The sequence below is a fragment of the Scyliorhinus canicula genome, chromosome 9 (assembly GCF_902713615.1).
Source record: "Scyliorhinus canicula chromosome 9, sScyCan1.1, whole genome shotgun sequence".
Classification (NCBI taxonomy): Eukaryota; Metazoa; Chordata; class Chondrichthyes; order Carcharhiniformes; family Scyliorhinidae; genus Scyliorhinus; species Scyliorhinus canicula.
This window is the reverse complement of record NC_052154.1, coordinates 25,254,650-25,282,616: the sequence shown is the minus strand read 5'-3', so window position 1 is coordinate 25,282,616 and position 27,967 is coordinate 25,254,650. Positions and strand designations below refer to the sequence as shown.

General features: G+C 46.5%; 1 long non-coding RNA gene across 1 annotated transcript; it reads right to left on the bottom strand.

Annotated features, from left to right (window-relative positions):
* Nucleotides 1-5: 5 nt before the first annotated feature.
* Nucleotides 6-27,966, bottom strand: LOC119971166. The gene is made up of 3 exons (XR_005461758.1): nt 27,825-27,966; nt 6,480-6,700; nt 6-400 (listed from the first exon to the last, which is right to left on the bottom strand). It is a non-coding gene; the product is annotated as an uncharacterized LOC119971166 (long non-coding RNA).
* Nucleotide 27,967: the final 1 nt, after the last annotated feature.

The window sequence follows — 27,967 nt, the reverse complement described above, 5'->3', positions numbered from 1 at the left end:
CGATTTTCATTTCATTTCATTTTTTCATTTCATTTCATTCATTTAATTTCATTTTCATTTCATTAAATTAAAATGGAATTAAACAATATTTGCGAACAATAAAATAAGGTGATGGGTTTACAGTAAATAATTCCAGTTCAAGAAGGAGCCCCTGTGTCTTTTCGTAATTTAACTTACTGTTTGTAATTTAAACATACAAATTTTAACATTTAAATACAAAAGTTAAAAGATATTTAACAAGTGAAAATGCCACATTTTGTTCTGAATTCTGGGGTGACTATGTATATGAAACCAAAAGAGCTTTGAGATGGGTCTAGGATGTGACAAGGCACTGACAACAAACTACTACAAATGTTGGAAATGTGAAAAGGAAACTCTTGCTCTTGCAGTCAGGCAGAACCTGTAAAGAAAAGAAAATATGAATGTTTCAGGGTTTTCTCTTCATCACAACCTGAGAATATTACAGACAAACGGTTGTATAGGAGAGTGAGGGAAAGAGGAAAAGAAAAAAACAATTACCACGGCCCAGACTAAATCTTTATGCTTAACCTGGTGATGGTGTTCATTTTGTTCTGCTCAAACAGCCGTAAAATAGTTAATGCATCGCTGTCGAGTAATATTACACTCCATTCAGTAGCATCCATTCAGTAGCACATCATCCATGTCCCTCTTCATAGAATCATAGAATCTACAGTGCAGGAGGCGGCCATTCGGCCCATCAAGCCTGCACCAACCCTTCGAAAGAGCACCACACCTGAGCCCACACCTCCACCCCATCCCCACAACCCACAGTCCAAAGATGTGCGGGTTAGGTGGATTGGCCATGCTAAATTGCCCGTAGTGTCCTAAAAAGTAAGGTTAAGGGGGGGGTTGTTGGGTTACGGGTATAGGGTGGATACGTGGGTTTGAGTAGGGTGATCATTGCTCGGCACAACATCGAGGGCCGAAGGGCCTGTTCTGTGCTGTACTGTTCTATGTTCTATGTTCTAACCCAGTAACCCCACCTAACCTTTTTTAGGCACTCAGGGCAATTTATCATGGCCAATCCACCTAACCTGTATTATGGGCCAGAGTTTAGAGAACACCGAAGTATATCATGGAGTTCACCTGACCCACAACTTTTAATAGATTTTGGTTACGGGGAGCACAAGGGCCCACTTTACAGGTGTGATGCAACAGAGATCGAAAGTATGTTTACAACAAAACAATGTTTCTTCTATGGATTCAGTTAACACTTTGTAAACACACAGTAAACAGTTTATCAACTACCAATACCAATAATTCCCACAGATGCAATATGCTATCGGTAATCCTTAATAACTTTCCTAACAATATCCATAAATCAAAACACCTTTTGAACAAAGGCAGCCGGTTTGAAATCTCTACAAAAAGCAGGTTTCACTTTTAAATTATCAAGTGATCTGAACACATTTTTAACATACAGAGAGGGAGACTCCAACATCCTTGTAGACTGAATACAGTTTTCAACTGAAAACAAAACGAAGACACACTGCAGCTGCAAGCTCAAAACGAAAGTAAAAGACAGAATCACATTCCAGCTCACCCACACAATGACATCACTGCAGCTATTTGATAAACACCCATTTCTTAAAGATACACCTGCACATCTTTGGACTGTGGGTTCCCATAACACCTGCACATCTTTGGACTGCGGGAGGAAACAGCAGCACCCAAAGGAAACCCACGCAGACACAGGGAGAACGTGCAGGCGCTGCATTAACTGTGACTCAAGCCGGGAATCAAACCTGAGACCTTGGAGCTGTGAAACAAATGTACTTTGAAGCCACTGTACTACCCATGTCCCTGTTGTGATTGGTTTGGTTCATGTAGCTGGTATGCTTGCTTGTATAATAGGTTGAAGTGCAAATGGGATTCATGCAAGTTATAAGCCTCGGGTATATCCAACCTAATTCTCCAATGGCGAATTGAAATAAGAGGATTTACGACGCTCAGGATGCCTCGTGAGATTTAACGAGATGTTGTGATCTGGATCTCACCCTCATTGGGCAGGATCCAGTTTGCATATTCAAGTGAGCAGTTAGCCTCACTTGAATATGTCTGCGCCGGAGTATCCCAAGATGAGGGATCGAACGCCCACACGTGGGAGACCTCGGCGTGGCACCGTTTAGCACTGATTTCCACAAACATGGGCCGTGTAATGGCACTTGGGGGGAGGAGGGGGGTTTCTCCCAGGCGATCGGAGGCCCCTGGGTGATTGGGCTTTGGGAAGGCTGGTACCCTGGCACCCCCCCGATGCCATCTGGGCACCTTAGCACTGCCACCCTGGCACTACCAGCCTGATACTATGGCAATACCTCTGCCAGCTTGGCAGTGCCAAGGTGCCCAAGTGCCGGGTTGCTCATGCCATGGAGTGCCCTTTCCTTATGAGGTGGGGTGAGGAGGCTCAAGGACCCTCTCATCGGTAAGTTGGTGGGATCTGGAGGCCACGGTGGGAGAAAGAGATTGGAGCAGCATTTAAAAATGGCGACCCAGTCTCTTCCTACACTGGCGAGCGGAACGTGTCAGTGCTGAAATTAAGCTAAGTGTGGCCTCTGTGGGGCGTTCCTCGCTGAGACCCGAGAAAGGAGCAGAGTTCCGTTTAACAGTTAAATGTACACAACAACGGACATTTTCTTTTTCGTCAAATCATGCCCTATATGTCTAATTTATTTTCCCCAACTATCACATTGTCTGTTCTTCAGTTGTCAGCTTTTTGAAGCCTTTTGTTGCCTTAATTCATTTTCCAATGCGGCCAGGCAAGAACTGATCTTTGGTATCAAGCCAAGTTTTTCCTCCCAACAAAGACAGATTGTACAGAATTAGGTGACGGTGGCTACTGATTATATCATTCACAGGTGATGTGAATGGGCACTGAATTTTACAAGAGCCAGATTCCCTAACCCCTGCCACAACCGCACCGCCCCCCCCCCCCCCCCTTTGCTGGTTAGCTAAAAGTCCATTCTCTGTTAATTGGCCGAAGGCTGGATTTATGCCCCTCAGGAACAGCGAGTATCACCTCAGAGCTGCCAGCTAATCAGCTGCCAGCCAATTAGCAGCCAGCAGGTTTGCAGTACTGGACTAGGATTTAGGTAAAAATGGGGGTCTCATCAGGTGTCCAGCTGGCAGACCCTGCATGGAACATGAGTGGGTGGGGTTTTGAGAGGTCAATGGGTGAAGGGAAACCTTGGTGGGGCAAAACTGTGTGGGGTAAAATCTTAGTGGGGGAAGGAGAATCTCTGATGGGCCCAGTAAGGAGGGACCACACCAGGCCCACCACCAGCCCGTACAATGCAGCCTAACAGGCTGCCCGCTTGGTCTGGGCCTCTCCTACCGCTGGTTAAATCCCAGCAGTTTTATGAGGCCCCGAGTGGGAAATAATTTCCACTTCAGGGTCTCAATTGTCCCACTGATGAGCAGGTAGGCCTTCAAACCCATCAACAGAAGCCACTGGTTCAAAATGCTAACTTGGTTTATACAGTCATTTGGAGCTCATTTTTGTCTGAATTCTGAATCAAATCTTGTACAAGTTGAAAACAATAAAAATACATTAACAAACTTATTCCATATTAGAACGTGTGAATTTTTAACATTTGTCATGTGAAGCAATTGATAACGAACTGAAATTTTACTTGGATTTATATTCTACCAGCTTCATGCATAGATTTTGAAAAGATGCATGTATTATCTCAGCTAAGTACCTCCACAAGAATGTGGCAATAAGTATCTGAAAGAGACACTGGTCAATGTGTAATTCATCAGAACTACCAGATTGCCTCCTCCTCCTTCAAGTCCTGTGCCCTAAGAGGGCATTGATAACTATGGACCTCCCATTGGATTGGTCCAGGATTATGCTTGGCAAAGTAATGCATTAGTTCACCATTGCTTCCTGTAGTATGGCTGACCGGGAAACTCTCAATCTTACCACCTGCCATCAGGTGTAGAACATAGAACATAAAGTGCAGAAGGAGGCCATTTGGCCCACTGAGTCTGCACTGACCCACTTAAGCCCTCACTTCCACCCTATCCCCATAACCCAATAACCCCTCCTAACCTTGTTTTTGTGGACACTAAGGGCAATTTACCTTGGCCAATCCACCTAACCTGCACGTCTTTGGACTGTGGGAGGAAACCGGAGCACCCAGAGGAAACCCACGCAGACACAGGGAGAACGTGCAGACTCCGCACAGACAGTAACCCAGCGGGGAATCGAACCTGGTACCCTGGTGCTGTGAAGCCACAGTGCTAGCCACTTGTGCTACTGTGCTGCCCTATTGGCCAGATTCACAGGCTGACAGTCAACCTGTCTGGCCATGTTATGAAAGCACCTTCCACAGCCATCAAGTTCTGAAGTGGAACTTTTGGTCCAGAGCTGGGGACATTATTACTGTGCCACAAGATCACGTACTAACAGACCACATGATGGTAATTTAATTGTTCTCAAGTTCTGTTAAGTTTTAACATTCTCGAGATCAATGTGATTCACTTTCTTTCCATGAGTATGTACGTTACATTTACAGCACTTTTGAGTTTGAATGAGGTGAATTATACCCACTCGATGGTAATTTCTTCTTTTTCCTCAGCAAAGCAGTTTGCATAACAGCTAGGATTGAACCCCAATTAAGATCTATTAGGGATCTCTTTAAATTGTCACTTAAACTGTGCACTCAGAACTACCTGTTGCAAAATTGTATAGTAAGAAGTCTTACAACACCAGGTTAAAGTCCAACAGGTTTGTTTTGGATCACTTGCTTTCGGAGCACTGCTCCTTCCTCCTTCATTCACCTGAGGAAGGAGCTTCGCCCCGAAAGCTGGTGATTCAAAACAAACCTGTTGGACTTTAACCTGGTGTTGTAAGACTTCTTACTGTGTTTACCCTAATTTAATGCCGGCATCTCCACATCATGAAATAATTGTAGCATTTGAAATTCAGCCAAACATTCATAATAACATAATAATAGCTTTTGGGGAAATAGCAACAAAGATCACCCTCAAGAGAGTCATTTTAGATCTAATATTTGTTGTGGGGGAGTGCGTAAAGGGTGTAATTGATGGGATAGTCAGGCCCGCCGACTCCGGAAGCAGATCAAGGACAGCAAGCGATAGCCGGGGTTAGCTGGTTAGAAGGCTTGCTTCACTTCTCCGCAACTAGGTCCCTATTGTTTTAGACACTGTTAGGCACTTAAGTCTTCACTCATCACAACCCTCACCTCCCACCTATAACCCTCACCTCCCACACACTCCCATGTCCTCCCATATTACCTCCATATCAACTCATTCCCCACCCTTCTCAATGCCTCCATTCCAATGCATGCCCCCACTCACCCTATACCCCTCGTACCTTCAAGCCACCACATACCCACATGCCATCCTCACAGCCACTCACCTAGTAGTCACCATGGGCAGACCTCAGGAGCCATGTGGAGAAAAAACACCTATCCAAAACTGCTTTCACTCATACACACTTCATTGTGAAAATCTCCCATTCAATAAACCCTATCAAAGTTTTAAAATTTCTACTTTAATAGCCTCTCCAAATTGTCAAACTGTGAGTACAGAACTGCCCGAAATAATTGTGGCTATTGAAATTCAGTCAAGAATTCATAATGACATAATGGGGAAACGTCAGCAAATATCTTTCGGAAACTGCATGATCAAATGGTAACTTTTAGCAGCCCAGCAGAGTTTTTTTTAACCCTCACTAACTTCCTTAGCCTGTTTATTTTCAAGTTTAAAGATGAGGGGGACTTTAAAAACATTAGATCAATACACTAAACAGGTTTTATTCACATTTCAAGAGTATTTAAATCTGTTCTATCAATTTATAATTCCCACATTTTGGGTTAAGACTTTGCAACAGTCAAAATGTTGAGTTCCAATGGCCCTGATGAGTTTGGATTTCCTGTCTGTCTGAATCATGCACCGTCCCTTCACTCTGTCGAAGGGGGAGGACTTCCACATCAGGGTCCCGCCCACCATTTTAGAAATTCTTTCACAAATTTTCAGCCTCCTAGTGTTGAGTGTATTTTCATGTCATTACAAAGTAACCATATTGACTGGGCTGGAATTGATGTTGTGCTGTGAATGAATTGCGAGGCTGATTGTATAACTGGAATGCATTCAAGTGGTATTATGAAATATAAAAAACAATTTAAGCCTGCGAAAGCTACCTATCAATATTCCTGAAAATTTCATAATCCAGCTGGAAGGCTGTAGTTACTCTGGTGAAGTAATTATTCTAATTGCTGTTAAGGGTGGATAGTTTAGTGCAATCTTCTTTGGCCAATATCACTTTAATAGTTGGAAAGTTTGAATAAAGCTTCAGTGTCTTTTTAGTACCTTTCAATTGTATAGATAACTGTCTTAGCAATTTCAAATTACACATGGACACGAGATAGCAGCAGACGTTTTGTGTATCTTTATAAAGAAATGTATTTTCAAAATACGTAATTTGTTCTCACGTTTATAACTACAAGTGATTTTTCTTAAAAACATTGACAGTCTTATCTTGACTCCCGCTTAACCCTTGGAACTGGATCAGGTGTGGTTCCTCTTTGACGAGATGACTCTGTAGCTGCAATATTTACGCCAATATTCGAGGATGATGCAGCTGTAACTGCAATTGTAGGAGCTGTGAATTTTCTGCCTCTCCTGCCACCGATGCGTCTCCAGAAGTTTTTACCTGAAGAGATTATTTTTTAAATAGTAATCAAAGCCAAAGTACTATAAAATAAAATGCTTAACAGATTACTCCCAATTATTAAAAATGTTTTCATTGAAGTTTTTCATGGATGACAGGTAAACCTTGTAAAGTATAATTCACTTACACAGTTGTATCAATCATAATAGAAGTTAAAAATAAATTGTACCATTGTACTAGACATACCCAAAATATGGTCAAAATCTGTACTTGTGCAAAAACATATAAAAAATGTGGTCTACTTACATCATTGTAACCAGCGTGGTAAAGATATAGTCAAAACCCCGTTGTATCCCGAGGTGGTGAATATTCACAGAGTCCAGCACCCCGGGAGAAGCAAACAAAAGATGAGATCTAACACGGCAATTTCGCCCTTTGTATGACAGTATTGCTGTGTTGCTGTTCGTGGGCACCCATGCCCCGGTACATTGTGCAGATTTAATTTTCTCCTCACTGTGATGTGGGTGCTTCCTCCACCCCCACCCCCGTACATCCTCTCCTCCCCTTTCTAGCTATTCCTCCCCACCGCCCACTGGTCTCGAAGAGGTCTTCGAAGATGCTGTTGAATTGCTTCCATGTGTGATGGAACCCTTCCTCTGACTCCCTGATGGCGAATTTTATTTTTTCCGGGTTTAGGAACTCCGCTAAGTTGGATAGCCAGTCTGAGACCCTGAGTGGCGGTGCCAACCTCCATCCGAGCAGGAGTCTCCAGGCAGGCATCAGCTCCTCTCCCCATAAAGAGCTCTTGATGCTCTGATACTCTGACAACTGCCACTAGAGGGCATGGCTCCATTCTCACCCTCACGATCATGGATATGATCTAGAAAAACATTGTGCAGAACCCAATAAGCTTGGGCTAGGACCAGAACACGTGGCATGGTTGGCCGGAACCCCCTGACATCGCTCGTTTTTATTGTCCACCTTCGTGAAGAACCCACTCATGCATATTCTGGTCAGGTTCACCCTGTGCATCCTGGTCAGGTTCACCCTGTGCACCACCTTTAGTTTTGATAGGTGGTGGGGTTCACCCTACGCAGTGCTTCAATCCAGCGTGTGTGTCCCCCATCTCTATGCCAAGTTCTTTCTCCTACCTTCCTAATTTTTCATCCAGTGGGGCGCTTACCTCTTTTAGCAGTCATCCATCCCCCCAGTTCGTCCTGTGCAAATAATCTGTCCAGTTGGGTGTATCGAGGTATCTAGGGGAACATTGTGGGCTCCTTGCGCAGGAAGCCCCGTAGCTGCAGGTATCACAGTTCATTCCCTTTCGGGAGTTGAAGTTCCCCAGGGTTGCCATTTTACTGTACATGTGCAGGTCCCTTACTGTCAACCGTCCTTCATCCTTTCTCCACGCTTTGTAGGTAGAGTCTATGTTTTTGCAAATGGGGGCTGCAACAAACATGCCACCAAGTTTGGTGTCTGAACTGGTTCCAGGTCCTCAGTGTGGCTACTACCACCGGGTTCCTTGAGTACCTGGCTGAGGGGGGAATGGGAGTGGGACAGTGTCCAGTGCCCGAAGGGATGTCCCAGTACTGGAGGTCTCCTCCATCTGCATGCATTCCGCCTCCGGCTCTCCCAACCATCCCCGCACCCTCTCTGCTTTCGCTACCCAGTGGCACGATAGGAGGTTCGGCAGAGCCAAGCCCCCTGTGCGCCACCATATTCATAGGACGGTTTTACGGATTCTAGGTTCTTTCTAGTCCACACAAAGCAAATAATTAGCTTATCCACCCTGGGTGAAGAAGTATTTGAGGGATGAAGATTGGGAACAATCTGAATAAGAAGGGGAACCTTGGTAGCACGTTCATTTTTATCGTCTTTACTCTGCCCGCCAAGGAGAGTCGGATGAGTCTCATCTCAGTAGGTCCTTCACATCCTTCACCATGCTGGACAGGTTCCACTTATGGAGCCATGTCCAGTCGTGGGCTATCTGGATCCCGCGATACCTGCACTTGATTTGGGCCAGTTTGACGGCATTATCCCCAGCTCTGCTCCTCCCTTCTGGGGGTTCAACAGGAAGATTCTGTGATTGCTCAGGTGTAATTTGTATCCCGAGAAGGCTCTGAACTCCCTCAGGAGTTCCAATATCTTCCCCATACTGGTTAGGGGGTTTGAGATGTAGAGGAGCAGGTCAGCCCATAAAGTGAGACTCTGTACTCTCTGTCTTCCCGCTGATCGCCTTTCCACCCCTTACCTGACTTCCCTCTGAATGCCTCTCCACCCCTTTGCTGACCCAAGAGCGATGGCCAGTGGTATAATTGCGAGGGTGAACACAGCAGCAAGCACAATGGGCAGTCCTGCCACATGCCTCTGTGCAGCCAGAAATATTCAAAGCTGCTAGCGTTCATCCATACAGTCAGCAGGAGAGCGCTTCACCCATGAGATGAACTCTAGCCCAAACCTAAACCGTTCAACCACATCCATGGGGTACCTGCATTCTACTCGATCGAAGGCCTTCTCGACATCCAGGGAGATGATCAATTCTGGTGTCCCCTCCCTGGGTGTGGTCATAATCACGTTTACCAGTTGTCTGATGTTCGCCATTAGGTGTCTACTCTTGACAAACCCAGTCTGATCTTCCGTGATTACTTCTGGCAGGTGGCCCTCCAGTCGTCTCGCCAGATTCTTCGGCAGGACTCTGGCATCAGTGTTCAGGAGTGAGATGGGTCTGTATAATCCTTCTTAAGGATCAATGAGATCAAGGCCTGTGCCTGTGTGGGTGGCAGGATCCCTCTTGATAGTGAGTTGTTGAACATCTCCTGCAAGTGCTGCCGTGATCTTCTTGTAGAAGTCCACCGGGAACCCACCCAGTCCCGGTGCCTTCAGTGACTGCATGAAATTAATGCATTCCATGATCACTTTCAGTCCCAGCGGTGTTTTCAGTCCCTGTCTCTTTTTCTCTCCACAACTTGAATGTCAAGCTCCATCGATGAAATGTTTCATCTTCAAGTCTCCCTCCAGGGGCTCGGAGGTGTACAGGTAAAAGGTTGCGAAGGCTCCATTGATCTCATCTGGAGCCGTGACGCTTCCGCTCCCGACCCTTATCTGTGCTATCTCTCTTATGGCTAACTGCCTCCTCAGCTGGTGGGCCAGTAGGCAGCTAGCATTGTCTCCATGCTCATAAAAGCATCCACCCCCATGCCTGGTGGAGCTGGTTCACTGCTTTCCCAGTGGAGAGCTGGTCAAATTCCATTTGTAGTTTTTTTTACTCTCCACCGAAAGCTCCATAGTTGGGGCTGTGGAATACCGACGATCCACTTCTAATATGGAGTCGATCAGCTGCTGCCGAGCCAACCTTTCCTTCCTGTCTCTAAGAGCTCTGTGTGCTATTATTTCCCCCCAATCACTGCCTTCAGTGCCTCCCAGAATGTGGAGGGAGAGATCGCTCCATTCTGGTTGCAGGTTACATACCCGAACCTTTGTGACATTTTTTCACAGAATGCCTTGTCAGCGTTGCTGAGCCCTGCCCGTCTCCAACCTCACATCCATGTACAGTGGAGCATGGTCCAAGATAATTATTGCAGTTTATTCCGCCCCTGCTACTCATGGAAGCACCGATTTACCCACTACAAAGAGATTTATGGAACCAACAAATCTGCCGGCCCTGAAAGAGCACCCTACTGAACCCCCCCCACCCCCAATTGCAGTAACGCCACCTAACGTTTTGGACACTATGGGGCAATTTATCACAGCCAATCCACCTAATCTGCACGTCTTTGTGGGCTGTGGGAGGAAGCCGGAGCGCCCGGAGGAAATCCATGCAGACACGGGGAGAACATGCAGACTCCGCACAGACGACCCAAGCCGGGAATCAAACCCATAGTGGCTAGCACTGAGAAGCACAGTGCTATCCACTGTGCTACCGTGCCGACCATATACGGGAGAAGGCTTTGTGGGCATGGCAGAAGAAGGAGAACTCCTTCCTCGGATGGTTGAACCTCCATTTGTCCACCCCCCCCCCCCCAAATCATGAAGATGGTTAACCCGCTTGTCATTCCTCAGTTGGGCCGTTAGGATTGGATTTGTCTGTTTTTGGGTCCTGCACGCAGTTGAAGTCTATGCCCCATGATGATTTGGTGAGAGTTTAGGCTGGGGATTTCGGTCATAGTCATTTTAATGAACTCCAAAATGGGTGCTGCATCTTGTTCACGCCATCTCCAAGTTCTATCTTTCCCCCTCCTGCTCATGCGGTCCCCCCTTACCTTTCCCCATTGCCTACCCCCCCTTTCTGTTGCCTCTTGCCACCTGGACTTGCTGCTCTGCAACCCCCCCCCCTCTGCCAGGCACTCTCTCCCTCTCGAGAATCAGCGTGATCGCGGAGTACATCGTGCGGCTGGGGGCCCATTGACAGAGGCCAGCTCAGCGATCCTCCTCTCCCGACAGGCCGAGTTCCTGACAGCAAGGAACTAACCTGGTATTCCCGGTCGGGATGCTGGAGTGGCGGCTGCGGACTCAGTCCGCGTCCACCTTGTGGGGAGCGGACACTGGGGGGGGGGAAAGAGAAGGAGGCGGCTGGGATTAAGATCCACGCGGTCAGATCCTCAAGCGTGCGGCCGATCGGGAGGGTCTAATTTTTCAGTCTGCCTCCACGGCCCAAGTCCGCTATGGCGCTCAGCGCGGCCGCTGGACGCCGCCCCCGTGCACATGTGCGGACTCAAAACCGGAAGTGGGGGACCCATATCCGCAGCTAAAGCTGTTTATATTACTCCGGGTCCTTGCTCGCCCCCTGCAGGTCATTGAATTAGCTGTACTTTTTTGCAGGAATCTCTAGAGTAAAACTCCAGCGTTTTTACGCCAGCGTGGGGACATAGTCCCATTTCGGGAGAATCCAGCCCCTGGTCTTTCGGAGAAATTAATTTGCTGCCTCTCTCCCCACCAAAGCAGCATTTGGTGTCTCAGTCTCGTCCAGCAGTGATCTATTTTCCCTCCTGAATGCCGACCATCCACAGCTCTCCAAATTGCAGCTCCCCCCCACCCCCACCCCCATTCCTCCTGATCATCGGTGTGTCCAGTGGTCCTTGGCTGTGCCCTCCTGCCATTAGTGATTTTTCTCCACTTACCAGTTATTTAGCTGGCTGTTGGGAGGGAGATGGCTCTACAATATGGTAGGAATTGGCAGAGCCTCCATGTCCCTGGTCTTCAGTCGATTTCAACCTCCCCTGCACCACCCCTGGATTGCCATTAATATCTGAGTGTCTGTTCAAGTCTTTCATGGAAGAGGGAAAGTGCTGCTTTTGCTTTAAGGAGACTTGACCAAGGGATGTTGTACACTCTACTCACCAGCCCAAATGATGGGATAACCAGTGGGCAAAGATGGATGGTGTGCTTAGGTGTGGTATACTGTTTTGTACAATTGACGAGAATCTTAAACATAAGCATGGAAATATATCTTCTTCTTTGGCAATCACTCCCTAACAAGTATGATTGTCCACCTAAGAAACGCCATGTTACTGATCATGGGTTCTGTGGGTTCTTGCATGGCTAATGAATCAGATCCTAAAGCCGCATCTTCACGTATATTTGACAGGTGTTTTCCAGAGGTAGGATCGGTCTTTGGACTCAAGATCGGTATTACTTTCCCAGGCCCCTTTCTGGACCTCCTCTTGCCATTGAGTGTTCTCGAAAAATTGTGTCCCTCCAAGTAGGTCTCTTCTGACCCAGGGTCTCCCAGATATTGGCGTTTATGTTGCATTTCTTTAAGTGAGCCTTAGGGTGCCTTTGAAGCAGGTCTGTTGTCCTCCTCTTGTTCAGGAGTCTTCCTTCATCTCGGCAAAGATTTGCATTGGCAGTTGGGACTATGACAGCCTAAGTACATGGACGGCACCGCAAAGTGGTTTCAGATAACTGTGGTCTTGATGCTGGTGCTCTTGGCTCCTTTGGGGACAATGATGTTAGTATCCCTATCCTGCCAGCTGATGCGGAGAATATGTCTTGAACGACTGCCTTGTGTACGAGAACCTTTGTATCAGCACGGAGTCAGGGTCCTTGGGCGTCTGAAGGAGGTGCTCACAGATTGGATACGATGTTGGATCTCTGCATCAATGTCAGCCATAGAGGTGAGGTGGCTCCCCAGGTTTGGGAAATGTTCCACGTTTGGCAAGGTTTCTCCATTGATCTTGATGGAGGAAGAGACCAGATCTTCCCCTGGGGCGGTTTGGTAAAGGACTTGATTCTTGAGGTTGAGGTGGAGACCAATTCCCTGATATGCTTCTGCAAAGACTTTGGGCATGGCTTGAGATTCTCACCAGGAAAGAGTGGAGATGGCGACGTCATCCACATACTGAAGTTCCATATTGATGTTGGTGTTGTTTTCTTCTTGGATTTTGACTGGTTGAGGTTGAGAAGTTGTCAATCCATCCTGTAGTCGATGTCCACTCCACTGGGAAGCACAAGTGCCTAGCACTGTGGCTTCACAGCGCCAGGGTCCCAGGTTTGATTCCCCGCTGGGTCACTGTCTGTGCGGAGTGTGTTTCCGCCACCTCCTCCGACAGCAAGTTCCAAGCACCCACTATCCTCTGTGTAAAAAGACTTCCCTCGCACATCCCCTCAAAACTTTGTCCCTCGAACCTTAAACCCATGTGCCCTTGACTCTTCCACCCTGGGAAAAAGCTTCTGACTATTCATATCCGCTCCATAAACCCCAACAACTCTCTCGCCATCACTGACACCTTCAGAGACTACAGACACGACCCATCTACCCTAGGATCAAGAACCGTATTGAAATCCCACCCTTCTTCGCAGACACCCTCTCCATCAAACCTGCATTGTCCCAATTGTGGGCATATATATTCATCAGCACCACGGGCATGCCCTCCAACTCCCACTCACCATTATAGAACACAGAACAGTACAGCATAGTACAGGTCCTTCAGCCCACGATGCTGTGCCGACCATTTATCCTAATCTAAGATCAACCTAACCTACACCCCTTCAATTTACTGCTGTCCATGTGCCTGTCTAAGAGTCGCTTAAATGTCCCTAATGACTGACTCCACCACCTCTGCTGGCAGTGCTCTGTGTAAAGAACCTACCTCCCCTATACCTTCCTCCAATCACCTTAAAATTATGTCCCCTCATGACAGCCGTTTCCACCTTGAGGAAAAGTCTCTGGCTATCCACTCTATCCATGCCTCTCATCACCTTGTACACCTCTATCAAGTCACCTCTCTGCCTTCTTCGCTCCAGTCAGAAAAGTCCTAGCTCCCTCAACCTTTCTTCATAAGACATGCCCTCCAGTCCAGGCAGCATCCTGGTAAATCTCCTCTGTACCCTCGCCAAAGCATCCACATCCTTCCTATAATGAGGCGACCAGAACTGGACACAATATTCCAAGTGTGGTCCAACTAGTTTTATAAAGCTTCAGAAAAACCTCGTGGCTCTTAAACTCAATCCCCCTATTAATGAAAGCCAACACACCATACGCCTTCTTAACTACCCTATCAACCTGGGTTTGAGGGATCTATGTACGTGGACCCCAAGATCCCTCTGTTCCTCCACACTTCCAAGAATCCTGCCTTTAACCTGCATTCAGCATTCAAATTCGACCTTCCAAAATGGATCACTTCACATTTATCAAGGTTGAACTCTATCTGCCACTTCTCAGCCCAGCTCTGCATCCTGTCATCCTGTTGTAACCTGCAACAACCCTCAACACTATCTACAACTCCACATCGGCATCGGCAAATTTACTAACCCACCCTTCCACTTCCTCATCCAAGTCATTTATAAAAACCGCAAAGAGCAGAGGTCCCAGAACAGATCTTTGCGGGATACCACTGGTCACCGACCGCCAGGCGGATTGCTTTCCATCTACTACCACTCGCTGCCTTCTTTCGGCCAGCCAATTCTGTATCCAGACAGCCAAATTTACCTGTATCCCATGCCCCCTAACTTTCTGAATGAGCCTACCATGGGGAACTTTATCAAATGCCTTACTGAAATCCATATACACCACACCCACTGCCCGACCTTCATCAATGTGTCTCGTCACATCCTCAAAGAATTCAATGAGACTTGTGAGGCAACACCTGCCCCTCACAAAGCCATGCTGACTATCTTTAATCAAACTATGTTTTTCTAAATAATCATAAATCCTATCTCTCAGAATCCTTTCCAATATTTTGCTCACCACAGACGTAAGACTGATGGGTCTGTAATTCCCAGGGATTTCCCTATTCCCTTTCTTGAATAGGAGAACAACATTCGCCTCCCTCCAATCATCCGGTACTACTCCAGTGGAGAGTGAGGACGCAAAGATAATCGGCAACGGCGCAGAAATCTCCTCCCTCGCTTCCCATTAGGCCCAGGGGACTTATCTATCCTGATGCTTTTCAAAATTTCCAGCACATCCTCCTTCTTAATATCAACCTGTTCGAGTCTATTAACCTGGTTCACACTGTTCTCATGGGCAACAAGGTCCCTCTCTCTAGTGAATACTGAAGCAAAGTATTCATTTAGGGCCTCTCCCATCTCTTCAGACTCTAGGCACAAGTTCCCTCCACTATCCCTAATCGGCCCTACTCTCACTCTGATCATCCTCTTATTTCTCACATAAGTGTAGAACGCTTTGGGGTTTTCCCTAATCCTTCCCGCCAGGGCTTTTTCATGCCCCCTTCTAGCTCTCCTCAGTTCATTTTTGAGTTCCTTCCTCGCTACCTTCTAACCCTCTAGAGCCGAGTCAGATCCTTGCTTCCTCAACCTTATGTAAGTTTCCTTCTTCCTCTTGACTAGCTCACTTCTCTTGTCATCCAAGGCTCCTTCAGCTTACCATTCCTTCTTAGTCTCACTGGGTCAAAACTATTCAGTACTCTCAGCAAATGCTGCTTAAACAATCCCACGTTCCCCAAGAATAATTTTTCCCACTTTATGTTCCTCAGCTCCTGTATAATAGCAGTATAATTTTCCCTCCTCCAGTTCAATACCTTCCTATACTGTGTGTTCCGATCCCTCTCCATGACTGTGGTAAAGGTCAAGGAGTTGTGGTCACTGTCACCGAAATGCTCTCCCACTGAGACATCTGACACCTGGCCTGGTTTGTTGCCGAGCACAAGTCCAATATGGCCTCCCCGAGTCGGCCTATCTATATATTGAGTCAGGAATCCTTCCTGTACACACCTGACAAAACCTGCTCCATCTAAACCATTTGCACTAAGGAGGTTCCAGTCAATATTAGGGAAGTTGAAGTCACCCATGACAACTCTGTTACTTCTGCACTTTTCCAAGATCTGCCGCCCAATCTGTTCCTCTATCTCTCTGCTGCTATTGGGGGGTCTATAGAAAACTCCCAATAAAGTGACTGCTCCTTTCTTATTTCTGACTTCCACCCATACGGACTCAGTAGACAAACCCTCCTCAACTACCTCCTTTTCTGCAGCTGTGGTGCACTCCCTAATTAACAGTGCAACTCCCCCTCCTCTTTTATCTCCCTCCCTATTCTTCTGAAAACATCTAAACCCCGGAACATCTAACAACCATTACTGCCCTTGTGAAATCTATGTCTCCGTAATGGTCACAACATCGTAGTTCCAAGTACTGATCCATGCTCTAAGTTCATCTCCCTTATTCCTCAAACTCCTTGCATTGAAACAGACCATTCAACTGAGTGCAACTTTGCACTATCACTGTCTATCCTTCCTCACAGACTTACTGCATACTATTTCTGCCTGTTCAACAGCTACCCTATCCTCTGATCCATAGCTCTGGTTCCCATCCCCCTGCCAAACTAGTTTAAACCGTCCCGAAGAGCTCTAGCAAACCTCCCACCCAGGATATTGGTGCCCCTCCAGTTTAGGTGCAATCCGTCCTTCATGTACAGGTCCCACCTTCCCCAGAAGATATCCCAATGATCCACATATCTGAAGCCTTCCCTCCTGCACCAGCCCTGTAGCCACGTGTTCAGCTGCACTTGCTCTCTGTTCCTTGCCTCACTTGCACGTGGCACCAGTAGCAATCCTGAGATCACTACTCGGCTTGTCCTGCTGTTTAGCTTCCAACCTAACTCCCTAAAATCACTTTTTAGATCCTCATCCCTTTTCTTAGCTGTGTCGTTGGTGCATATGTGCACCACAACTTCTGGTTGCTCACCTTCCCCCTTAAGAATCCTGTATTCTCGATCCGAGACATCCCTGGCCCTGGCACCCTGGAGGCAACATACCTTCCAGGAATCTTAATCGTGACCACAGAATCTCCAATCCATTCCCCTAACTATTGAGTCTCCTCTCACTATTGCTTTTCTATTCTCCCCCCTTCCCTTCTGAGCCACAGAGTCAGACTCAGTGCCAGAGACCTGGCCGCTAGGGCCTTCCCCGATAGGTCATTCCCCCCCCCCCCAACAGAATCCAAAACGGTATACTTGTTTTGAAGGGGAACGGCCACGAGGGATCCCTGCAGCGTCTGCCCGTTCGTTTTCCTTCCCCTGACTGTAACCCAGCCATTCTTGTCCTGTATCTTGGGTGGGGCTACCTCCCTGTAACTCTTCTCTATTACCACCTCTGCCTCCCGGATGATCCGATGTTCATCCAGCTCCAGCTCTAGTTCCCTAACATGGTGTCCGAGGAGCTGGAGTTGGGTGCACTTTCCGCAGGTATAGTCAGCAGGGACACCGGTGGTATCCCTCACCACCTACAACCTACAGGAGGAGCATGCAACTGCCCTAGCCTCCATCCCCTCTTACTTTACAGAATTAGCTGCCCCTTGGACCAACTGGACCTCCGCCCTCCGACTCTGCTCCCAGTCAGCTGCACTCTGTAAACTCCCAGCTCCCTTCTCGCTACTTGAGGAAATGAAATGAACGGAGCGCCTTGCTCCCTCCTCACCTAACTCCCTCAGTCACCAAACTCTCACTACAGCACTCAAATGCACCCAAATTCAGCACTCGTGTACCTACCTCCAGAATCACCCACAATAATACTCAGGGCGAAAGCCACTCCTTTACTTACCAACACCGCTACCCCCCCCCCCCCAAATATCCATCCCTGAATGAAACACCAGCCCCACCCACTCTTTCCTCAATCTTGCCTGGTCCGCCACCATCTCTCGCATGAACACAACTGCCTTCAAACTCTTTAAGTGAGCAAAGACACAGGGCCTCTTTATCGGCCTTTTAAATCCCCGAACATTTCAAGAGGTCAGCCTGGTCGGAGGGCTCCAGCCAGACCATCCAGCATCAACCTAGGCACCAGAAATGACAACAGTCAACCCAGCCTTGTGGACCCTGCAAAGTCCTCCTTTCTAACATCTGGGGGCTTGTGCCAAAATTGGGAGAGATGTCCAACAGACTATTGAAGCATACCGTACAATGTCTTAGACACCACCATCACCATTCTAGGGATTGGCCTGGTCCACCGGCAAGACAGACCCAGAAGATGTGGCACTGTGGTATACAATGAGGAGGGAGCTGCTCTGGGAGTTCTCAACATTGACTTGGGACCTCAAAGTCTCATTGCACTGGGTTCAAACATGGGCAAGGGAACCTCATGCTGATTACCACATACATTCCCTCCTCAGCTGATGAATCAGTACTCCTCCCTGCTGAACACCACTTGCGGGAAGCATTGAAGGTGGCAAGGATACAGAATATACCCTGAGTAGGGGGACTTCAATGTCCATCGCCAAGAGTGGGTCGGTGGTACCACCACAGACCGAGCTGGTCAGGTCCTAAAGGACATAACTGCTAGACTGGGACTGCTGTAGGTGGTGAGGGAAACAACAAGGGGGACAAACATACTCAACCTCATCAACCTGCCTACTGCAGATGCATCTATCCATGACAGTATCAAAAAAGACCCAGATAGATCACTTCTGGTTGATGATGGTTGTAAATGTCTTGTGCGTACCTTCTGCATTTGTGCTGGACTCCACCATCAGTAAGAACAGAATAATTATTTATCTTCCTCAGGTATATAATAGTTAGTTGTTTAATTGTCCATCACCATTCACAACTGGATGTGGCAGAACTGCAGAACATTGATCATAGGATCACTTAGCTCTGTCTACAGCATGTTGCTTCCGCCATTTATCATGTGTATGGTCCCTTGTTGAAGTTTCACCCAGTTGGCACCTCATTTTTAGATACTCGTGGCCTACTCTTTCACACTCCTCACTAAACCTGGGTTAATCACCTGGCTTGTTGATAATGGTAGAATTGAGGGGTATGCTGGGCCATGAGGTTACAATTTCTGGTTGAATACGATTCGGCTGTTGCTGATGGTCCACAGCACCTCATGAATGTTCCGCTTTTTTCAACAAAAAAAAATATTTATTGAGGTTTTACATTTTAACAAACAACACAATAAAACAACAAATATTATACAGCAAGCTTCACACACATGAATACAGGGAGAAGCAGAAGAACAGCGGTATAACTAGTTCGATACAATCAGTAGACATAACTTGATGCCTCTATAAGTCCAATCAGTGTACAAGGGAGAAGCAGGATAAGATGAAAACATGGTAAAATGGTGCACACCCTCCCATGCAGCAATTGCTCGCAATTGCCATGAGAGTTGAGGATAGGTTTAACCGCCATCTTCAGGCGCGCACCAATATATATCTCCCTCCGCTCTGGCAACGCCGGAGGCACCAAATGATACACCACAACCTCCTCTTCTATGATACCAGACCCATCTGCACCCATGCAGGAATCAATCATGGATTCTTTATACCCATTCCTAAAAAATAAGGAAACATACGACAAAAAGCAGGAGAACCACAGCTCTGGAAGGATGTTACATATGCACCATACAATGCAAATCAGGCCCAGCACAGAACCAACATCATTCCACATATTTATGCAGAGAGGTCCAACAGTAGCATGTTTGGATTATGATCAGTGCCATCAACACCTCCCAAGAAAACAAAAAGGAAGAAGTAGAACTACAGTAGGTCACAGGATAACAAAGGATCAGGACCCCACCCTGGGCCTGTATTTCCCCAGCACACGCACATCACCCATTAATGAAGAAGAGAACAAGCTGCTCATTCAAGCAAGAAAATGACCCGACCATTAGGGGAGCCACATGATATCAATCAAAGAACTGAACTCTGCTCAACTCCAGGTCCATGGACACAGAAGGAGCAAACTCCATGTCTCTAATGAATGCCTTCGAGAAGGACCATCTCAAGCTCCAGGAGGCAACAGGGTACCAACTACACCACTGCACCTGGCCTAGCTCAGTACATTCTGACACACAAGAATCAGTACCCCCAGCACACCCCAAAACCTACACCCCAGCCAATCGTGCATCTCACCAACAACACCCAGGGCAGTGCATCACCCCCATCTACATCAAAGAAAAAAAGGGTTACGCTATCCCCAGCTGAGGAGATCCCATCACCAAAGAGAAGCAGAATTGTCAAGACATTGGGTGCCCGGAGAGGGTGGGCTGAATCCCCGCTCTCCGGTACAATAAGGAGAACCTCCCTTAGGAAACCGGACCAGGATTTATAACAATGCTCACTCAGATGAAGAAGGGGAAAAAAGCATAAGGAAAGAATGCCTGAGCTGATCTAAGAATATTAACCACCTACCCACACTACACGGCATCACAATAAGAATATTAAGAGAAATGACAGCGTTGTCTCAACAGAGACACAAACATTGCTTCCACATGGAAAACCTAACCACAACAAGGACGACATTCAGGAAACCTCCATATAAGACCACTTGGAGGAGGGCGCCTAATTTCCCCATCAAACCTACCCCAAACGAGGGAAGGGCTCCAACGACGTAGAGGCATGGCGAACAATCTTTCTCTTCAACAAATCAATTAAGGATTGACCAAACCCACTTTGGTGTGGCAAGCTATTCAATTTCTAATAACTCTGAAGAAAAAAAGACTCCCAAAAAAGGACTCCAATTTCAAGGAGAAGTGAGAAGGAACCCACTCCTCCCCAAGACATCTAATCTGCCCAGGCCATCGAAGGAGATTAGCACGGATTCTTTAAATTCGAAATAACAAAAAGCAAAATAAAAACCCAATACGATTCGCTCTAACTGGGGGGCTATCTTCAACCTCACTGAGGATTTAACTAACCCTACCACTCAACTCCACACCAACCAAACACCCATCACCCTGCCGTGAGTCCACTTATCTTCATTATACATGTTAAGGGGTGTCCAAAAAGCATTCCTTTCCCATAACCAAGAGGATTACAACTCATAGTAAAAGGAGTAACACAGATCACATTTCACATAAGCAATATATTGCCAGAATAGGACGATACTAGCAGGGTAGCACAGTGGGTAGCACTGTTGCTTCACAGCTACAGGGTCCCAGGTTCGATTCCCAGCTTGGGTCACTGTCTCTGCGGAGTCTGCACGTTCTCCCGGTGTATATGTGGGTTTCCTCCGGGTGCTCCGGTTTCCTCCCACAAGTCCAGAAAGACGTGCTGTTAGGTGAATTGGATATTCTAAATTCGCCCTCTGTGTACCTGGACAGACGCTGGAATATGGCGACTAGGGGCTTTTCACAGTAACTTCATTGTAGTGTTAATGTAAGCCTACTTGTGACAATACAGATTATTATTATATTTATTAATAAATGATCTGTTTGAGCTGCTCGCAGAAAAATACTTTTCACTGTACCTCGGTACACGTCACAATAAACAAATCCAATCCAAATGTGCACCAGGATAAAATAAAGTGTTGACAAGCAGAGCCGGAGCTTGAGAAAACACAAGTCGTTCCGGCACTCACATCACGTGAGCCCTCAAATGTCTAGTTTTGAGATGCCAAATCAGTTTGTAATCTGTCCTATTTACTAATTGGCAGGTTCACACACAAGACAGAGGGTGTCCTTGGTGTGAAGATAGTGTCATAATATGCACTCATGCACATAAGGAGGTAAAGACAGGCAGTGACAGACACCCAGGTTAGCCAATCAACACACAGGATAGAACACAACCAATCACCAGGCAGAACACTAGAGGGGGGTTTCCTACTATAAAACGCATGAGGCATCAGCACTCCACCTCTTTCCACTGGTGACAATTGTAGTGACAGTCAGGGTGTATATATCAGTTAGCATCTTCTACACGTGGCTCAGAGCTAGTATGGTCTAGTTAGTTATAGTTAGCATACTTAGAGTAGTAGAGTGTCAACCCACAGCAAGCTGTGTGCACTGTTACAGAAGTTCAATAAATCATATTGAACCAACGTCTAAGTTTGGTGTCTGCTTTTCAGTACAACTGCATCCAGTTGCAGTCCGTGTTACCCCAGGGTGAATAACACGACAGACAGAACTTTGTCTCCACAAGAACTATTCCATGATCACTCCTTCCAAAAGTGTCATGAATAGGTGAATTGCTGAGATTGAGGTTAAATTGGCTATTCTCACGTGTTAGTTCTCCAATCATCTGGCGTAGGTCCAGTCTGGTAGTATGGCCCTTCAGGACATGGCCAGCTCAGTCAGTAGTGGTGCTACTTTGTGATGTATCCCAGCCAAACTACATTCTGAGTCCTTGTTATCCTCTTCTTCCAAGTGGCCTTCAATATGGGAAAGAAGTGATTCATCATGGTGGCACAGTGGCTATCATTGCGGTCTCATAGAGCCAAGGACCAGGATTCAATTCTGACCTCGGGTGGCTGTCTGTGGGGAATTTACACTTTCTCCCAATGTCTGCAGGGGTTTCCTCCGGTTTCCTCCCACAGTACAATGATGTGCACGTTGGGTGGATTGACCATGCTAAATTGCCCCTTAGTGTCAAACGGTTAGGTGGGATTAAGGGCCTAGGTAGGGTGCTCTCTCAGAGGATCGATGCAAACCTGATGAGCCGAATGGCCTCCATCTGCACTGTAGGGATTTTATGATTCTATCAGCTGAATGAGGGCAGTAGGTGGTAATCTGAAGAAAGTATCTGCCCAAGCTTGATTTAATGCCATAAGATTTCAGCAGGTGGGGCATCAATCCCTGGGTCTAATCCCTGGGTCATTCCATTGCAATAGTACACCACTGTGCTACCATGGCTGGTGGACATGTCCTGAGAATGGGAGTTTTTTTTAACATTCATTTACAAGATGTGGGAGTCGCTGTTTAGACCGGCATTTATTGCCCATCCCTAGTTACCCTTCAAAAGGCAGTGTTGAGTTGTCTTCTTCAACCACTGCAGTTATTCTGTGTGGGTACATCCCCTGTGCTGTTAGGGAGGGAGTTCCAGCATGTTGTCCCAGCGACAATGAAGGAACGGCAATATATTTCCAAGTCAGGTTGGTGAGTATCTTGGAGAGGAACTTCCAGGTGGTGGAGGTATCTGCTGCTCTTGTCCTTCTAGATGGTAGTAGTCGTGGGTTTGAAAGGTGCTGCCTAAGTAACCTTGGTAAGTTCCTGCAGTGCATCTTGTAGATGGTAAACATGGCTTCCACTGATTGTTGGTGGTGGAGGGATTCAATGTTTGTGGAAGGCGCAACAATCAAGCGGGCTGCTTTGTCCTGTGTGGTGTTGAGCTTCTTGAGTGCTGTTGGAGCTGCACTCATCCAGGCAAGTGGATAATATTCCATTATACTCCTGATTTGTGCCTTGTAGATGGTGGCCAGGCTTTGGGGGTCACGAGCTGAGTTACTTTTTGTAGGATTCCTAGCCTTTGACCTGCCATGGTAGCCACAGTATTAATGTGGCTAGTCCAGTTCAGTTTCTGATCAATGGTAACGCCCAGGATGTTGATTATGGGGGATTCAGCAATGATAATTCTAGTGAAGCATGTCAAGGGAAAATGGTTAGATCCTCTCTTGTAGGAGGTCATTTCCTGGCACTTGTGTGGCGCGAATGTAACTTGCCACTTGCCAGCCCAAGCCTGGATATTGTCCAGGTCTTGTTGCATTTGGGCATGACTGTTTCATCATCTTAGGAGTCATGAATGGTACTGAACATTGTTCAGTCATCTGCAAACATTCCCACTACTAACGTTATGATGGAAGGGACATCATTGATGAAGCAGCTTGGGCCTAGGATACGACCCTGACAAACTCATGCAGTGTCTTGAAGCTGTAATGATTGAAATCCAACCACAACTATCTTCCTTTGTGCCAGGTATGACTTCAGCCAGTGGAGAGTTTTCCCCTTGGTTCCCATCGGCTCCAGTTTAGCTAGGGCTCCTTGATGCCATACTTGGCCAAATGCTGCCTTGATGTCAAGGCAGTCACTCTCAGCTCACCTCTGGCATTCAGCTCTTTTGCCCTTGTTTGAACCAAGACTGTAATGAGGTCAGGAGCCAAGTGACCCTAGCGGAACCCAAACTGAGCATCCGTCAGCAGGTTATTGCTAAGTACCGCTTTGTTATCCCAAGTGGCCTAACTAATGCTTTACATGGCAATAACAAAACTTCCACCTCTTTGTATTTTAGTCCCATCGGGATGAAGGTTAATATCCCTTTTCTGCTATGGGATATTCTGTGTACTTCTCAAAGAATAGGGGAAGAATGATGTTAGTTGGGAAATGACCAGGATAGGAGGGTATACAGTTTTACTAATGAGATGGAATTTAAAGACAGAGGATCTGCTACATAGAGCTTCTTCCAGCCCATGTGTGAGGTCCAAGGTGGAAAATAGTTGTGGAGTGGGAGTTAATTTACCGTTCTCAATCCTTGAGCAGAGGAATCCTCAAAATTGGTGCAGGTTTTTGGCAAAGTTCTTTGTATTAGAAGCAGTCAGAGAAGGTTCACTTAACTCATTCCTGGGATGAAAGGCTTGTCCTATGAAGAAAGATTGTCCATTGGAGTTTAGAAGAATGAGAGGTGATCTTATATACAAGATCATATAGTACATATGAGATCCAGAAGGGACTTGATAGAGTAGATAACAGGATGATGTTTTCTCTCACTTTAAAGTAGTCTCCCTTTTAAGATGGAGATGAGAATTTGTTTTTCCCTCAGACCTCGTTAGTCTGAGGAATTCAGTTCCCCAGAAAGCAGTGGAGGCTGGGTTATTTAGTTGATTCAAGATAGAGGGGCAGAGTTAGATTTTTAATACACAAGGGCATCAAGGGTTAAGGGGGAGTGGGAGGCAGACAGGAAAGTGGAGTTGAGTGCACAATCTGGTCAGCCATGATCTTATTGAACAGTAGAGCAGGCTTGAAGGGCTGAATGGTCTGCTCCTGTTCCCAAGTCCTTTGTTCCTTCCTATACAGGCTATTATTAAACATTAATTCTGGCATTTGGCACTGGGCTGGATATCTGGAACCACAGGGTGACCATGACAATGCAGGATGCCTTACGTAGATGGTCTTCTACACTAAATATAAGATGGATGAGGAACCCTTTGAGACTTGGCATATTCCCAGCTGGATACTAGGCTACCTAGTCCTATATACAGTTTTTGGCTGTGTACATACTGTAGTCAAGATGATGTTGGCAATATATATTATGTTGAATTGTGTTGCTCACCATGCTGCTTGCAAGTAGATGATATTTCTAAGAAATTCCTGTTATCTGGCTATCTAGAAGAACTGAAACATATGCTCAGTGATTCTAAAAATGAGCTACTAACCACCCTCTTGGTAGAGGGATGAGAGAAATCTTCGAGTTAAAGTTCACTCGAAGAAGTCATTCCCAGCAATACAAGTGTGAAAGCAAGTTAAACCTCCAAAAGTAAACTCAGTAGTAATGTCAAAAGATCACTGACTTAAAACATTGCCTCTATTTCTCTCTCCACATATTCTGCCTGACCTGCTCAATATTTTTAGCATTTTCTATTCTTATTTCAGTACTACAATACCTAAACAAGCAGGTACTTTGCAGTACTTTTTCTTATTTACCCTTGGGATGTGAGCATTACTGGAAAGACCAAAACTTACTGCTCATCCCTAGTTGCCTTCTTGAGACACTGCAATCCATGTGGTGCATGTACTCCTGTGGTGTGGTTAGGGAGAGTTCCAGGATTTTAGCCTACCAACTGTGAAGGAATGACTACATAGTTCCACGTCAGAATGCAGTGTGGTTTGAGGGGAACTTGCCAATGACAGTGTTCCCATACATCAGTTGCTCTTGTCCTTCTTGGTGGTTGAAGGTTCTGTCAAATAAGTCTAGGTGAGTTGCTGCAGTGCATCTTGTAGACGGTACACACTGCTGGCCTGGTGGATGAATGATGGGGGGAGGTGGGTGGAGGCGAGAGGTTATCAAGCAGGCTGCTTTGTCAGCGATGATGTTGAGCTTCTTGATTGTTTTCTGAGCAGCACTCTGATGAAATGCTCTTAACTTGCCTTATAAGTACAGGCAATCAGGCAAGTGGAGAATATTCCATCACACTCCTGACATGAGTCTTTTGAGGGGTCCAGTTAGTTGTCACAGACTTCACAACCTCTGACCTGCTCATGCAGCCACAGTGACTTTTCACAGTTAATCCAGTTAAGTTTCTGGTATAGGCCGGTTAACTTAACTTGTGTAGTGGGGATAATGCTTGAATCTATCGTTAAGAAATAGCGCGACATCGGGATAGAAATTATCCCATTGAGCAGGTGCAGCACAGGTTCATGAAAGGCAGGTCATGTTTGACTAATTTAGAGGAATTCTTTGAGGACATTAAGAGCGTGGTGGACAACAGGGAACCAGTGGATGTGGTGTATCTGGCTTTCCAGAAGACATTCGACAAGGTGCAGCATAAAAGGCTGCTTCATAAAATAAAGGTGCATGGCGTTACCATGGCGTATGGATAACGTATCAGCATGTATAGATGATTGGTTCATTGACAGAAAGCAAAGAGTGGGATAAATATGTGTTTTTCTGGTTGGTGATCAGTGGCTAGTGGTGTGCCTCAGGGATCAGTGTTGGTTCCGTAATTGTTCGCGGATGACACCAAGATGAGTGGTAGAGCAAAGTGTGCAGAGGACACAAAGTCTGCAGAGGGAGTCAGTGGGGAAGGGTCTGGCAGATGGAGTTCAATGTTGATAAATGTGAGGGCATCCATTTTGGTAGCAACAACAGCAAAATGGACTATTTAAATTGTAAAAATTGTAGCATGCTGCTGTGCAGAGGGACCGGACTGTCCTCGTGCATGAATCACAAAAAGTTGGCTTGCAGGTGCAGCAACTAATTAAAAAGGCAAATGGAATTTTGTCCTTTATTGCTAGAAGGATGGAGTTTCAAAGCAGTGAGGTTATGTGGCATCTGTGTAGGGTGCTGGTGAGGCCATACCTGGAGTACTGTGTACAAGTTGGTCTCCTTACTTGAGAAAGGATGTATTGGCACTGGAGGGTGTGCAGAGGAGATTCACTAGGTTGATTCCGGAGTCGAGAGGATTAGCTTATGAGGAGACTGAGTAAACTGGGATAATACTCATTTAAATTTAGAAGAATGAGGGGGGATCTTATGGCAAGATATAAAATTATGAAGGGAATAGATAGAAGCAGGGCATAGCCTCAAAATAAGGGGGAGCAGATTTAGAACTGAGCTGAGGAGGAACCTGTTCACCCAAAGGGTCGTGTCTCTGGAATTCCCTGCCCAGTGAAGCAGCTGAGGCTACCTCGTTAAATGCTATAAAGGCAGGCGGCACGGTGGCACAGTGGTTAGCACTGCTGCCTCACAGCCCTGAGGACCCAGGTTCAGTCCCGGAGTTTGCACATTCTCCCCGTGTCTGCGTGGGTCTCACCCCCACAACACAAAGATGTGCGGGGTCGGTGGATTGGCCACGCTAAATTGCCCCTTAATTGGAAAAAAAATTAGATACATTAAATTTATATAAAAAAATAAATAAATGTTTTTAAGGCAAAGGTAGATTGATTTGGAATGGGCTGGTTTAGCTCAGTGGGCTAGACAGCTGGTTTGTAGTTCATAACAAGGCCAGCAGCAGCACGGGTTCAATTCCCGTGTACCAGCTTACCCAAACAGGCGTCAGAATGTGGCGAATAGGGGCTTTTCACATCAACTTCATATTTGTGACAATAAAAAGATTATTATTATTGAACAGTAAAGGAATAAACGGTTATGTTGAGCGGCCAGGAAAAGATCAGCCATGATCTTATTGCATGGCGGAGCAGGCTGAAGGGGCCAGATGGCCGACAGCTGCTCCTCATCTTCGTGTCAATCATCCTGCAATAAATTTTAAAACCTAAATAAAATAAATAAAATAAATAAAATAAACAAAATGCTGGGTGCCAACTGATGAGCATCGCTTTTACTTTACCTTTGTGCTGCCTCTTGTGACTGAATGCGACGCCCATGATGCGCTGCTGCACAGAGCGCGCACGGGAGTATTGCCCCGCCGCCGACCCGCCGCACTGTCAGCCGAGCTTCTGTTGCGCCGGCGGTGACGTCACCAGAGGGGGC